The following is a 16,404-nucleotide window of genomic DNA, read 5'->3' as shown; positions in this document are numbered from 1 at the left end:
CTCCAGGCTGGATTGGTCTTGGTGGGAATGGATTACTGTCATGACAACAGGTTGTTATACAGAGAGCCTGGCATCCCCCTTGGTCTCTCTAGTGCACATGCTCCTCTTCTGCATGGACCAGTTTGTCCTTATGCTTTCTTGCCATGCCTGGAGCTACAAAAGCCCTCACCAGAAGCTAAGCACATGTGGCTCCCTGATCTTGGACTCACTGTCTCCAGAACTGTGAGCTTTACATACCATTTCTTCAATAAATTATCCATTCTCAGATATTTTGTTAGAATCACACAAAATAGACTAAGACATAGGGACATCAGGGAAAACCTCTCTAAAGAGGGGTCTTAATTTCCCTAAGATAACAATCTTTTCTTTATAGCATGGTAGCTAATCAAAAGATAATAGAATTTCATAGTTTTGCAACCCCCATGGATTAATGCAGGCTTTTGGCATCAGAGGCTGCAAATGTCACAGAAAGTTCCTCCTTGTGGAAGAACACAATGTCACTTTGAAAGAAGTCTTGCTAGAAAACTGAATCTAATCTGATCAAGTCTCTAGCCTGGACCTATTAAAAGAAACACACACAAATGAGAATTATACCAGTCACATAGGTAATTTCAAATTTTCTAGAAACATGGAAAGTAAAAATAGAAGTGAAAAATCATTTTAATTACATATTTTGTTTAATCCAAAATATTATCATTCTAGTATATAATTGAGGATTGATATAAAAATAATCAAAAGTCTCCATTCTTTTTCTTTCATATGAGATCTTTGAAACCTGGGGTATACTTCACATTTAAAGCACATCTCAGTTTGGATCAGCCACATTTCAAGTGCTAGTGGCCACTGTCTTGGACAGCAGAGTTCTAGATCAACTCCAGGTGGCAGGGAATTCAGAGACATGTTAAACACCACCACAGGAGCACAATCAGCAAAATTCAGACTGTGGGAAACTCTACAGGAAAATCAACCAGGTTTTTCCCCCCTTTTTAAGAACTACATTTGTAAGGGGAAAAACGTATCTAGCAAGTAGTCATAATGCTGGACCTTACTTGATTCCTGGCTAAAACCAGCCATTTCTAATGTTTATGTAAGACACTGAAATTTTAACATTGAATATTTGATGATATTGATGTGATACTGGTATTTGTGGTTATACTTTTAAAAGTCATGATCTTTTAGAGGGACATAATGAAATATTTATGAAGACATACTGAAACAATATGAAGTCTGGAATTTGCTCCTAAATAATGTAGGAGGGGAGAAGTGGGTGGGGATAAAATGAAACAAGATCAATAATGGGTGATGCTGAGTGATGAGTACATAGGTGTGTACTATTCTGTTTACTTTTGTATTTTTGAAGTATTCTACAGTAAAAAAAAAAAAAAATTAAGGGAGTAGCTGGGTATAGCTCAGTTAGTAGAGTGCTTGCCTCACATGCCCAAGGCTCTGGGTTCACTCCCCAGCACCACCCCAAAAAAACAAAACAAAAAAAAAAAATAAAGGAAATTGGGATGCCTATAAAAAGGGAAACAATAGTGGAGGCCACAAAAGAACAAATTCCAAAAGGAAAAGGAAGTCTCTGCCTAATTCATCACTGTTTCAGAGCATCTTACACAGACATGACAAATGGTGGGTACTTGCTATTATTTGAATTTGGATAGGGTCTCCCAAAAGCTCCATCTGTAAAGCCTTGGTCCACAGGATGGCACTATTCAGAGGTGCTATGGACCTCTAGGAGGTAGGTCCTAGTCGCTGTGCCCTCAAAGAGTAATGTGGGACCCTGGTCTCTTCTCTCTCTGCTTCCTGGAATTTTATCCTAAATAATGTAGGAGGGAAGAAGTGGGTGGGGATAAAATCAAAAAAGATTAATAATGGGTGATGCTGGTGAGTACCTGCTATTGACAAGTACTCCTGGCATGAGGCACCACCCTTGCGAGAGGCTCAGAAAATGGGGGCTTCCCAATCACAAATTTGAACCTCCAAACTTTGCACTAAATACAATTGTAATACTGTTTCCTAAAAATTTTTCTTCATGTGGTTAGTCTTTGTGAGTCCATTTATTTCATTTTTAAAATTTTTTGTGCTTTTTAAAAAAACTTTGACTGTACTTTATAAATGCTTAAACTATTTGGATGGTTCCCAACTGAAATCTACAAAACAGGATGAATATAAAAAGAATCTAATTTAAATTCCTGATGATTTCCTTTTGAGGACTTACCCCCACCCTTTGGCTTTTACTACCAAGAGTGGAGTCAGGGGGCCTCCTTGCCATTGAAGAGTTGACCCATGACCCACCTACTAGCTAACTGGTCATTCCTCCTTGGAATTTGAAACTCAGAAGACCAAGAGATACAAGTGGTCGAATTTTTCTCATCGAGGTGGTCACTAACCAGACTACCCTTGCTGTGATGCCACTCTTCTGGTCCCTCTGACACTACTCTCATCCTGCCTTGGTCCCAACCAGATTCTACAGTCTTTCCTCAGTTCTAAAACACATATGCATCCACTAAATTTTCTTTGGCTTCCATAGCCTGGGTCTGTTTCTGTTGCCGCATCCTGAGAATCCTAAATAAAGCATGGAGCTTTCGCAACAAATTGCACAATTAATGACTGAATCCTATTCTGGTAGGCCAAGCTTAGAAGGCCAAGAAAGGCAAGCACCACCTTAGCAGAGAAGGGAACTCTGAGAAAGTCCCAAGTCAGGCAAGCTGAAGAGGTGGTCTTAGAGAAACAGCTGGGATACTTGTGGGAGTCTTGGCTGCAGTGATCCATGTTCCTAAAGCTCTATGCCTGGTGATTTCACTTAAGGATCCCCAGAACCTATGTCTAAGATGGAGCTCCCTTCATACTCTAACTCCTCCCTGCTTTCTTACCCTTTTTTCATGACATGACATCCTCAGAGTTGAAGGCTTCTGATTTCCAATACAGCTCAAATTTGTTAACTATTCTGAGAAAAAATTTTGAGGTTCTGGTCCTTTTTTCTTAACCTATATTTAGACCTCTTGACGCTTCTGCTGGGCAATTGATTAAAATACCTAGAAGGGTCAGGCTGGGACTGAATGGGGAATGGTGAGGAATAGAATAGGGAATGGTGAGGACTGGAGAGAGTTTGAGGATTCTGCTGTTGTGTCCCAGATTTCTCTCCAAGGCTATACTCGCCTCTTCAGCTTGCCTGACACAGGGCTTTCTCAGTTCCCTTCTCTGCTTAAGGTGATGCTGAGCTGTCTTTGTGCCCTAGGCTTGTCCTATCATAACTGGGAATTGCCTTGTGAGAAAGGAAGTTCACCTATTATGTCTCCTGATTTTTTCATGAGAACATGAAAATCAGAAAATTTATAATTAAAAAGCCAAATAAAATATATCAATGGGCTAAATTCATCCCATAGGCCAGCAGGATGAACCCCCCTGAGCTACCATTCACACCATGTTCTTTCTTCTTTTTTAATGTTTGTATTTGTGCATTACAGTAATACATAATAGTGGGGTTCATTTTGACATTCATACATGCATGGAATATAATTTGGTCCATTTCAATCTCCAAGACCTCCCCTTTCCCTCTCCTCCTCCCTTCCCCACTCCTCTTCCTCTCTTCTCTGCTGGTCTTTCTTCTGTTTATTGTTTTTTTCAGTGTTTTATAGATATACATAAGGGTAGAAGTCTCTATGGAATACTCATATATGTACATAGCATAATTTGGCCAATTTTATTTTTTCATATCACTCCTTCCTCTTCCTCAATCCCTTTCCTCTACTTCACTGATTGACTTTATATTTTCATGAGATACCCTTTTAATTTCCTTATTTCTCTCTAGCTTCCACATATGAGAGAAAACATTCAACTTTTGCCTTTCTGCGTCATATTTATTTCACTTAGCATGATGGTCTCTAGTTTCATTCATTTACAGAGCAAATACCATAATTTTACTCATCTTTATGGCTTGAATGAAACTCCATTGTATGTATATACCACATTTTCTTTACCCATTCATCTGATGAAGGGCACCTGGGTACATTCTATAACTTGGCTATTGTGAACTGGCTGCTCTAAACATTGATGTACTGTATCACTATAGTACACCAACTTTAGATCTTTTGGATAAATACCAAGGCATGAAATAACTGGGTCATATGGTGGTTCCATTTCTAGTCTTTTGAGGAATCTCCATACTGCTTTCCAAAATGGTTGCACTAAATTGCAACCCTATCAACAATTTTGAGTATACCTACCTCCCACATCCTCACCAGCATTATTATTTGTATTCTTGATGACTGCCATTCTAACCAGAGTAAAAGGAAATCTCAATGTAGTTTTGATTTTCATTTTCCTGATTGCTAGAGATGTTGAAAACTTTTTCATATATTGTTGGCCATTTGTATTTCTTCTTTTGAGAAATGTCTATTGAGTTCTTTCACACATTTGTTGATTGGGTTATTTGAGAGTGGGTTTTTGTGTGTATATGTAAACCATCTTTATCTTCATAGTCATTACTTGCTTCTATGTCTGCTTGTCCAGAAGACTCTCAGTCTTGATAAGGCTGATATCATGATTCTTTTGCCTAGTTCACTTTGGGGCATAGAGCAGAGCTTGATATGTGTGTGGGTGGGTGGATGAACAGATGGATAAAGGGATGGATGGATTAACAGATAGATGGATGGATGGACAAATGGAAAGAAAGTCGGATAGATTGATGAGTAGGTGCATAGATGGGTGAGTGGGTGAGCAGATGGATTGAAGGATGAACAGATGGATGATGAACTCAACATTCATGGAGGATGACAATGCACAGATATGAATCAATATCATATTAGGCAAAGAGAGGGTTAGAAGAGAGGTGACTTGTTTTCTTACCTGGGTGGTTATGACAAATTCTATTAGCAAACTTTTTTGTGGAGTACAACAGGCCAAATCTATTCCTTATGAAGCTGCCAGACTATGTGCCTGAGATGGTGATTCTGGAACACTCATTTCACCCATGCTATGTCTTCTTTGGTCCACAAAGCTCACTGTGTGCAGTTACTCAGAGCTGAGAGTCTGAGGGCCACGGTCTCCCTGTGTTCCCCTTATTATCTAGCCTCTCAACACATCTCTTATCCCAGAGCAATAGCCTGTCTGATCCCTGCTGGTCCCAGCCTAGAGTATGGAAGTCATGGTTTCAAAGGCAAGATGAGGAAAGGAGATAGGGCTTCTCTGATTGTGAGGGGTTTTCCTTTAAGTCTTTGACTCTGTTAGCTTCCTGCCAGCTTCTTTTGAGGGCTGGAAAGGGCTTCCCCCTGTCTTGCTCCACAACCCACTTTGCTGTAAGGACACAAAAAGGTCTATCCAGTTGCTGTAACCATACCCATTGCACTTAGTTGGGCTGTTTATTCCATCTTGGATAATGTCTCTGCCTTCTGAGTGACCAGTATCCTTTAAGCTGGCAGGCTGAGAACTGGGTTTGAGCAATCATCTGTAGTACTAGCTGTAGTGATGGTGGTGGTAGTGGTGGTGGTGTCACTTTAAGCTGCCATTTACTGAATGCCCACTGTGTGTCATATCTCGAGTAACACTTTGCAAGTAGGATCTCATTTAGCCCTCACAGTATCACTATGAAGTAAGAGAATATTGCTCTCAAATTATAGGTAAGGGAAAAGCTGTTATGATTTCATTTTAGAGTAGAACTCTGGAACCAGATTCACTAGCTCAAGTCCTGGCTCTGCTAGATACTAACTAACCAAGGGACATTTCTTGATGCCTCAGTATCCTCTTCTGTAAAATGGAGTAATAATATTGCCTAGAATAGTGTCTCCTACATGTCAAGTGTTTGTCTTGGTTACCCCAGAAGCAGAACATGAAAAAGTCAAAGATACTAGTGCAAATATATTTTTCAGAGTAGAGTTGAGATAGGAAAAAAAAGGTAACCAATAATTACCACTGTGGGCACAGTAGGAATCAGTACAACACCTCAGAGCTATTCTACCTGAAGGAGCATTGGAGCTGGGCTCTTTATCCACCAACTCCCATCAGCCACTGGATAAAGGTCACTCCTTTAGGAGGTCACTCCTTTAGATAGGGCTGAATTAATTACCCACTATTCTGTCCTAGTCTATGGGCTCTGAATAGTCAGCTCTGGTACCTGGAACAAGTCTTAGGCAAAGAGGGTACTGGCAGTGGGAAGCTAGGCTATGCAGCAAGGAAAGGGCAGAAAAGGGTATGGCAGGATACCAACCATGTCTGCTACATAGCTAATACTTGGTTGGATAAATGAGCAAAGGAAAGGATACCATGGAAGGCAGAATGGCTTGGGTCCCTAGCTTGTAGCTATCAGTTCACTGGGAGAAGCCTTGAAGGAGATAGTGAGAATGAAGCTCTTCCCTGTCTCTTTTTTGCTTCCTGGTCACTATGAGGTGACCAGTTTGCTCCATAATGTGCTCCCCTGCTATGAAGTACTATTTTAGGACAGGTCTAAAAGGAATGGGTCTACCCAACTTGGACTGAAACCTCCAAAACTGTGACCTGAAATAAACTTTTCTCTTCATAAGCTTATTATCTCAGGAATTTTGTTATAGTAACAGAAAACTAACTAATACAAGAAGTACCTCAAAATAACAAAGGCCATATATGACAAACCCACAGCTAACATCATGCTTAACCATGAAGATTTGAAAGCTTTTCCTTTAACATCAGGAATAAGACAAGGATGCCCACTATAATCACTTGTATTCAACATAGTACTGGAAGCCATAGACAAATCAATAGGCAAAAGAAATTGGAAAGAAATAATCATATTCAAATTGGAAAAGAAGTTAAATTATACCTGCTTTCAGTCCACATAATTTTATATGTAAAAAAACCCCAAAACACTCCATCAAAAAACTTTCAGGATAAATGAATTCAGAAGTCACAGGATAGGGCTGGAGATGTGGTTCAAGCAGTAGCGCGCTTGCCTGGCATGCGTGCCGCCCAGGTTCGATCCTCAGCACCACATACAAATAAAGATGTCATGTCCACCGAAAACTAAAAAAATAAATATTAAAAAATTCTCTCTCTCTCTCTCTCTTTAAAAAAAAAGAAGTCACAGGATATAAAATCAACATATAAAAATTAGTAGTCTTTCTGACACTAACAAGGAACTATCTGAAAAAGAAATCCCATGTACAATAACTACAAAAATTAAGTAAAATAGGAATAAATTTAATCAAGGTGAAAGACCAGGGTACTAAAAAAATTATTAAAGAAATTAAATAAGACATGAATAAATGGAATAACACATGTGCTCATGGATTCAAAAAAATTAATACTGTTAAACTTTCCTTCCTATCCAAAACAATCTACAGAGGCAATGTAATTCCTAAAATTATTCCAAATAATATTTTTCACAGATGTGAATGCATTATTGTGATTGACTTTTGTTTGTTTTTGCAGTACTAGGGATTAAACCCAGAGGTGCTCTAACACTGAGCTACATCTCCATTCCTTTTTAATATTTAGAGACAGAATCTTGCTAAGTTGCATAGGCTGGTCTCAAATTTGCCATCCTCCTGTCTTAGCTTTCCAAGTCACTGGTATTATAGGAATGTGCTACTGAACCCAGCACAATTTCCAAAGTTACATGTAACCGTTACAAAACACTCTGAATAGCCAAAGTACTCTTGAGCAAAAAGAATAAAGCAGGAGGCATTAACTACTTAACTTCAATATATGTTTCCAGGTATAGTGATCAAAACAGCATGGGACTGGCATAAAAACAAGACACACAGATCCATGGAACACAATAGAGAGCTCAGAAACCATGCATTCAGGGCCAATTGATTTTTGACTAAGGTGCCAAGAATATACAATAAGGAAAAAGACAGTCTCTTCAATAAATGGTGTTGGTAATCTATACTCACAAGAATGAAATTAGACCCTATCTAACACCATATAAAAATCTATCAAAATGGATTAAAGACCTAAATGTAAGCTGAGACCTATAAAACTCCTAGAAAAAAAATTCTCAATGGGAAAGGGGTACATTCCAACTTATCACCCTAAAACATGCTGCTTGCATAGAAAACTATGTAAATGTCTGGAATAATCTCAAAGCCATATAATAACAGTTCTCGAAGATCTAAAATAAGGATGCTTTATAATTGAAACACCAGCCTTAACAATATCCTTTTTTAATTAATGCAAAGTCTTCAACAAAATACTAATAAACGGAATCAAATAACCCATGAAAATGATTATACACTATAACCAAGTGAGATTTAGCCTAGGAACGCAGGATCAGTTCAACATTTAAAAGTGATCTAGTATATCATATCAATAGAATAAAAAACAAAAATCAAAAAATCATCTCAATAGATGCAGAAAAGTACTTTGACAAAACCAAACATCCTTGCATGATAAAAAAAAAATACCCAACAAAGAATAGAAATTAACATCCTTGACATAATACAGCACATCTATGAAAACATCACAGCTAACAACATATTTGTTGGTAAAAGACAAATCTTAACTCTCAAGTTAATGAACACATCCAGGTGTCTGCTCAACACTTCTATTCAACATTTTGCTTTAGATCTGAACCAGGAAAAGTAAACAAGGAAAAAAAATGCATCCAGATTAAAAAGAAAGAAAATTATAATGCTTAAGACACTATTTTGTACATGGAAAATCCTAAGCAATCCACAAAAGAAAAAAAAAAAAGGAAGAGCTGGTTGCAAGTGACACAACCTGTAATTCCAGTGACTTGTGCTTCAAGAGCTACCACTCAAGGAAGTGGAGAAACACCCCCATAGAATGGGAGAAAATATTTGCAAATCATATATAAAATAAAGGTGTGGTATCCAGAATACTTAAGGAATGCTTACAATTCACCAATAAAAAGACAAATTACCCAATTTAAAAATAGACAAAGAATCTGAATAGGCATTGCTCCAGAGAAGATATACAAATGGCTAATATGCACATGAAAAGATGCTTAACATTATTTGTCATTTGGGAAATGCAAATCAAACTACAATGAGATACCACTGCACATCTCCTAGGACTGCTATAACAAAAGGGGGAAAAAAAAACAGTTGACAAGGATGTGGAAAATGTGGAATACTTATATACTGCCAGTAGGAATGTGAAACGGCACAGCTGCTATAGCAAACAGTTTGTTAGCTCCTCCAAAAGTTATACAAGAGCTTCCTTAAGACTCAACAATTCTGCTCCTGGGTACCTGAGAATAAAAAAACTTGTATATAATTGTTGTATACACACAAAAACTTGTATATAACTGTTCATTGTAGCATTATTTGTAGGAGCCAAAGAGCAGAAACAACCCAAATGTCTACCAGCTTAGGAAAGGATAAACAAAACATAGCCTGTCTACACAATGGTTATTATTTAACCATAAAAAGGAATAAAGTACTGAAAGATGCTACAACAAGAATGAACCTTGAAAACATTATGCTAAATAAAAGAAGCCAGATGCAAAAGATCACCTAGTGCATGATTCATAATATGAAACAAGCAGAAGAGACAAATCTATAGGGATGGAAAATAGACTAATGGTTGTCAGGAGTTGTGGCAAGAGAATTGGGGGTGAATGGTATTTGGAATGGGATTTCTTCTGGGGTGATGAAAGTGTTCTGAAACTAGATGCTGGTGGTGGTCACATAATCATGAATATACTTAAAATTGAATTATACACTTTAAAAGGGTGAATGTTATGGTGTATGATATCTTTCAATAAAACTATTATATACCTCAACAAGATAATGAAAAGGATAAAGCATGCACAGCATTTATGTTAGGAGGCTTTTAGCTATAAAAAAGAAAAATAATATAACCTCCATTACTTTAATCAATAAGAAAACTGTATTGATTCATAACACTTGCGAGTCCAGAGGAAGAAGGAGCTTCCGGGATTGATTGATCAAGTAACTGAGTGTTGGTGTCAAGATCCAAGGTTTTTAAATCCCTCTGCTTTATAGTTCTGTCAGATTCATCTTTAAGCCAGTAGTGAGATATCTCAGATGATTCCAGGCATCACATTTGGACAAAACAATATCCTTTGGAAGAAAAGAGAATTAATCTTTGTGTTTCCTTAAGAAAAAGGGAATTTACCCCCAAATCCTCCAACAGGCATAGCTTTAATCTGATGTCCAAATTGGTTCCTATGCCCATCCTCAGTCAATCACTGCAAATAGGAATAGGACTACTTTCAGACCATTGAAGCCCAACCTAGATCTCAGGGTGGTTTAAGCCTTCCATGTAGCAATTGCTGAGTGAGAAAGGAGAGGATATGAAGCAAAGTAAGAACTAACAAAAGAAGTGGATGCTGGAGAAGAAACCAGTAGGTTAATTACAATAGAATATGACTGATCCTGGTTTTACAGATTTAATTACTTGATATTAATATGTACAATCAATGAACTAGGAAGAAGTGTGGGCAATATAAATCCAGTAATAGTCTTAAGCTGAAATAGTACTGCTCAAGGATGCACCATGATTTCCATCCTCAGGATGCCAATTTCCTGGGAAGGTTCCATCTTTCAGTAACTAAACATCTCCTAGCAAGAGACACTATCTACAGAGCAATAAAATCCCACCTTGAAACACATTATATGTATCCCAGCAGCGCAAATGAATTAATTTTTAATCATTCCTTTTTAAGAAAGGATGATTTATAGAATATTTGACTTCTACCTGCAAATGGAAAAATAGTTAACAATGAATAAATCATAGAACTATTTTTAAATGAGAAAACTTGAAGAGATGCTTCATAGAATAATGTATACCAATGGCCCAAGAATAACTGAAAAAGTGCTCAATTTCATAAATCATCGGGGAAATACCATTTCTAAAATTAAAATCACCAGAAATCCAAATGTTTGTGAGGATACAAAGCACCTCCATTGTTAAACACCTATCGTTGAAGCAGAAAATGGTAAGACTCATTTTAGAGGACAGATTGCTAGTTTTTTACAAAGTTAAACAATGCCCACCCTATGACCTTAGATTCTCTTCTAGGGTTTTTTGCTGTTGGTGGTGGTGGTGGTGCTGCTGCTGGGGATTGAACCCAGGGCCTTGTGTATGTGAGGCAAGCACTCTACCAACTGACCTATATTCCCAGCTATATCCCACTTCTGTTTATTAGTCAACAAAAAATGAAAAGTATATCCACAGAAAGGCTTGTTCAAGAATGCTCATACCAGCCTCATTCATTAAACCAAAATATAGAAACAATCAAAGTGTCAAAAGAGGAATGGATCAACAAATTGTGCTGGATTCACATGATGGGATACCACTCTAATCAGAGGGAACAAGTCACCGCTACAGACCCAACGTTGATAAATCTCACAGACACAATGTTGAGTGAAAGAAGTCAGGTCCCAACCCTCAGGCACTATGGATTAAACCCAGGGCCTCATGAATGCAAGGCAAGTGCTCTGCCATTGAACAGACCTGAAGCCAGACTTACTGTGTGATTCCATTTATATCATGTGGAAAAACAGGTACATCTAACTCATGGTGATAAAAATTAGGACAATGATTGCCTAAAGGGTTTAACAGGAAAGAAAGAGAAAACCTTCTAGGGGTAATGGAGATGTCCTATATGCTGAAAAAAAATACATAAAATATGCACCCCAATTTGTACATGTAAGATTAGTGCATCTCGGCATATATAAATTTTGTTTCACTTCTAAAAAACTGAAAACATGAGATGCAGAGGTAATAACAGAAGGGCAGATATCTGAAGCCCAATCAGAAGAACTGGTAATTCAGGGCTGAATAGTTTGACAATCTAGGACACTAGGTCGCCACAAGAGGTGTTTGAACAGGAAGGACTGGCTTTGCCACATGTCCCTGGGACATTGTCTGTGACTCCCTCAACCCCACTGTTGCCACTTTGGTGGCTGAATCAGCTTAGTTCCCAGTATCTGGGCTTTTTCATCTGCCTCATTTTTCCTGAAAATACCTTGAAATTTTGTCCCCAAGAGAGGCTCAGCTGGAAGCCAAGCAACTGGTCCTCTCTGGCTCCAGCCCCCCTCCCCCACTCAGGACACTGGGAGTAGGGAAGTGCCACCCCCACAACCCCTACTTCCTGAGAAGAGCAGGACTGAGAAATCTCATTTCAAGTGTCAGGCGGCAGCCCAGACTGAGCTCCAGGGATTCTCTGAACAGCAAGGAAGATGACTCATGCCAGAGGCGGGGGCCACAGAACACTCTGCCAGGGAAGGCAGTGGCTGCAGCAGCAGTGGGAGGTGAGCTGCCCATCCATGCACACACTCAGGATTTCTATTCCTGACGAGTCTGCTGTTCATTCTGTCCAGGATGAAGGGGCAGAAAGAGTTTGGGGGGAACCAAGCAAGGCTTATGTTATTTAAGCCTGTTTCCTCTTCTGCAAAATGAAATGTGGGTGTCTTTGGGACTTGGGTACACAGGTCACTGGGCGAATGCAATTTTTTGAATGAGTGGCAAGAAAGACTGGACAGGAGTAGGGAAGAGGGAAGAACTGAGGGAGGGTGTGGCCTCACCTAAGTCTAACACTGGCCTGAACGACCAGGTGCTATGGAAGTGAAGTTGCTCCTGCCTCTAGCAGAGATGGGGGGCTTGGGTAGTGTTCTATACCCCTCTGTCAGTCACACACTCTGGGATGCTCTTGGATATAGCCATCTATGGAGGGTCCTGTCAAATGAAGGCAATTCTGTGGAGCAGAGGTGCTGCTGTGAGCTCTTGGCAGCCACAGACTCATAGCTGAAGGACGGGAATGCTGCCTTACCCCAAGGATCAAAATGACCACTATCTAGCACTCTTCTGAGTTCATATCATAGGTCATGAAGAAATAGTAATAATTTTCTTCCTGCATGAGAAACAGCATCTAGCAGCATAAATGTGTGAGCCCTGTCTAGTGCAGATTCAACATTTTCAGGGACCAGAATAAGGTAAGAATCCAAAGTCTCTGTAGTAACAATATCAAAAGTACCTAGCCAGATGCTGGCAGAACAGCTGGGTCCTTAAGGCTCTTTAATCCCTTGATCATAGGAAGGTTTGGGTTGACCCAGGAAGGTGGTTGGGGAAGTGGTGATTATTCCTGTAGGGACTTGGGGCAGTGGTGACCCACCATCTGCTCTCTCCAGCTTACCATAACTCTGCTTTCCTTAGATATTCATGCACACTGGCCGTGCCCAGGCCATGTGTCTTAAGGTGCCACCATTTACTGATCCCCATCTGCAACGTTTATTACATGAATCTATGGACCTGAGAATTGAGCACTGGGCATCATCTGGTTCATCCAACCCAGGAATTGGCTTTTTTTAATTTAATACTACAGCAGAATGCATTTTGATTCATTGTACACAACTGCAGCACAATTTTACATTTCTACGGTTGTACACAATGTAGTGTCACATGATATGTGCGGTCATACATGTACCTAAGGTAATAATGTCCATCTCATTCTACCATCTTTTCTGCCCCCATATACCCTTCCAACCTTTCCTCCCCTTTGGAAGAACCTTGATAGGACTCTGGGTTAATGGGGCTTTCCAGAAATAGCGAGTGAGAAACAAACCCAGGATGTTCATATCTCCATGGAAGAAAAGAACACTGACTTTAAGTCCGACAGACCTGAGTCTGAATCCAGTTCTGTCTTCTGTTAGTTACGCAATCTTGTTCAAGTCGCCTTCCCTCTCTAAGCCTCAGCTTTCTCCTCTCTAAAACATAGATACACTAGTGTGCCTACTTAAAATGGTACTGGGAGGATTAAGAGCCTTCACACATGCTGTGTGTAGCAGCACAAAGTAGGCACTTGACAAATGGGAGCTTTTCCTCCCTTTTCTGGAATGATTTTATATCTGCAGATCCTGCCATCTCTGGGCAGCAGCTTTCACAGGTTCATCACTGTACTATAGGGTCAGGCTTAACCTGCCATGTGTCCTCTTCACGCTCTTAGCAGAGGTCCCCTGTGCTATCAGTTTCTGTTTTGTCTCCTGATCCAGCAACTGCCCCCACAGAGGCTCAATTATTTCCTCTCAGTTGTTTCCTATGTGTGCCAGATCCTCAGGTCTTTTGTGCGTACCCTCTAGTAACCCCATCCAGCTGTGCTTTCCTTGAAAAGCTCGTTTGGCTGAGGCACAGACTTTGCCAGTAAACTCTGTCCTTTGTTTAGAACCCTGGTAAGTTGGTGAGGAGCCTACTTGGAACCTGGCATCATGGACAAGAACTTCAAAGGAGCTGGTGGTGGACACAAGGTGGGGCTCAGTTTGAAAGCAATGGGCAGATGGCTCCAGGTGGCTCTCAGGGACCAGAGGCTAGGCAGGGCCTGAGACCAGATACATCAGGCACATCTCTCTGCTTCCCTTAATAGGAAGCTTTTAGCTGTGCCAAGGAGGACAGGGCTGGGTTGTGGTGCCACCAAATCCAAACCATAGATCTCCCAGCCAGTGGGGGCTGCCAGCATGTTCCTGTCTCTATGCCACATGGCAAAGTTGGCACTCCCTTGGGCCTTAAACACTTCCTCCAATCCTTGTCTCATGACAAGAGGACATTTTCTAATGCTTGACCACACCAAAAACATTTCTTATCAAGAGGGGCCAGGTCATTTCTCTTCCTTTCAGAGCAGGATCATCCCCAAGGGGTAGACTTAGTCAATTGTTTTGGGAAAACTTGGCGTTTGGAGATTTCCTAATATTCTGTTATTGTTCATAATTCCAGAAACAACACACATACATGTACATACTTTTATATACTAGGATTTATGTATTTCTGTATTAATAGTATTTGAGTTATAATTAAAGACTCAGGTCTGTCAGACTTAAGAGCCTGGCAAGATAGATTACTTTTTACCTATTCATATTGTTGTAACTCCCACCCAAAGAGTACATTTCCATTTCCCCAAAAAGCTCCCTGTGCAACTTTCTAGTCAATAACCAAAACCCCTTCCCACCTTCCCTAAGCAGCTACTGTTCAACATTTATCACTACAGTTATATTTTGCCTATTTTTGGACTTCGTATAATGGAATCAGTCAGTTAGTAGTCTTTAGTGTCTAGTTTCTCTCACTCAAAAATAATAATTTTGAGATTCAGCCCTGTTATTGCATTTGTCTGCAGCCATTATTTCTCATTGCTGAGTACTATTCCACTATAACTGCAACTTACTTAAATAGTTGCCAGTTGATGGACAAGAGCCATATTATTTTAAGCACAATAGATACAGGTCATGTTGAATTTCAGGAATAGGTAGAATGAACCTCAGAAATCATGTTTCAACTTTCTTATTTTATGTATGAAGCTCAGTAAGGAAAGTGACTAGCCCAAGATCACATAGCTTTGTCAGGACAGACCTAAGGCCAAATTAAATCTTCTATTTCTTTGGCCAGTTGGGTTTTTGTTTTTGTTTTGTTTGTTTACTCCCCATGTCACTACATCTCTTAAACATATGTGAAAACCCTTTTGTTCCTAAAAGGATTTTAACAGTTTTTCTATATACAGTCTCTTAGGAGCATATAATAGAATTCACTTCCAAGGTATCAAAAACTTGCCTGTTATGAAGTAAGATAGTTCTATAAATGTTCATAAAAGAGAAAAGCAGATGATTCACAAGGAACAATCTCTTTGCAGCAAGGCCATCATGCTGAAAAATACCACAAGGGGAGGCATTTTTCAGCAAGCCTTGTAGAAGCAGCAGAAGCCCATCAGCCCACAGGTCCCCCAGGAAGGATTTCTTTTATCTGTTTCTACCTTTTACTGCCATAGAAAAAAATCCCAGAAAGTCAGATAGATCTGGGTTCACATCTTGGCACAGGCCCCTTGGCAGCTATGTTACCTTGGAAAAGCCTCGGTTTCTCCCTCTGCAAACTGGACATGATCATAGCATCTGTCTCACAGTGGTGCCAGGGAGCACATTTCCTGGCATACAGTAGTTATACAATACAACCTTCTGTGGTCCAAATTTGAGTTTACAGACAGGGATTCCTTGGGAGGACAGGGCAAGGGTCTGACAGAAGCAAAGATAAGGAGTGGGAACTTGGGCTGTAGTATGAGGCTATTTCTCCCATAAATTTTGACATTCTCCTTGGCAAGAGTTCTATGCTTCTCAACTTTCTGGCGCCTGGTCTTGTTTATCTTCTTAGTTTTCTCTGGGGTCCCATCTCAGAAACAGAGACCAGGAAAAGGGCAATGTTTGTGTGGTCTGGGCTACAAGGCCAAGAGCTTGGCCTTGGTGATCACAAAGGCATGGTGGAGCCCCAGCCTGGCACTATGCCAGGGGAGGGCTGAGGAGCAGGGAGAGAGAGAAAGGTTCCTAGTAGAGAACTGTGATGTGACTTTACATACTTTGAGACCCTCAAGAAGAGGGCCTCAAGATTTGGGAGGTTTGGAGCACAGGAAAAGCCAGCTCGCCAGACAGGCCTGGTTAGGATCCCTGCTCCCTCATGGACTACCTGTCA

This window comes from Marmota flaviventris, chromosome 20 (assembly GCF_047511675.1).
Source record: "Marmota flaviventris isolate mMarFla1 chromosome 20, mMarFla1.hap1, whole genome shotgun sequence".
Taxonomy (NCBI): Eukaryota; Metazoa; Chordata; class Mammalia; order Rodentia; family Sciuridae; genus Marmota; species Marmota flaviventris.
This window is presented reverse-complemented; position numbering follows the sequence as displayed.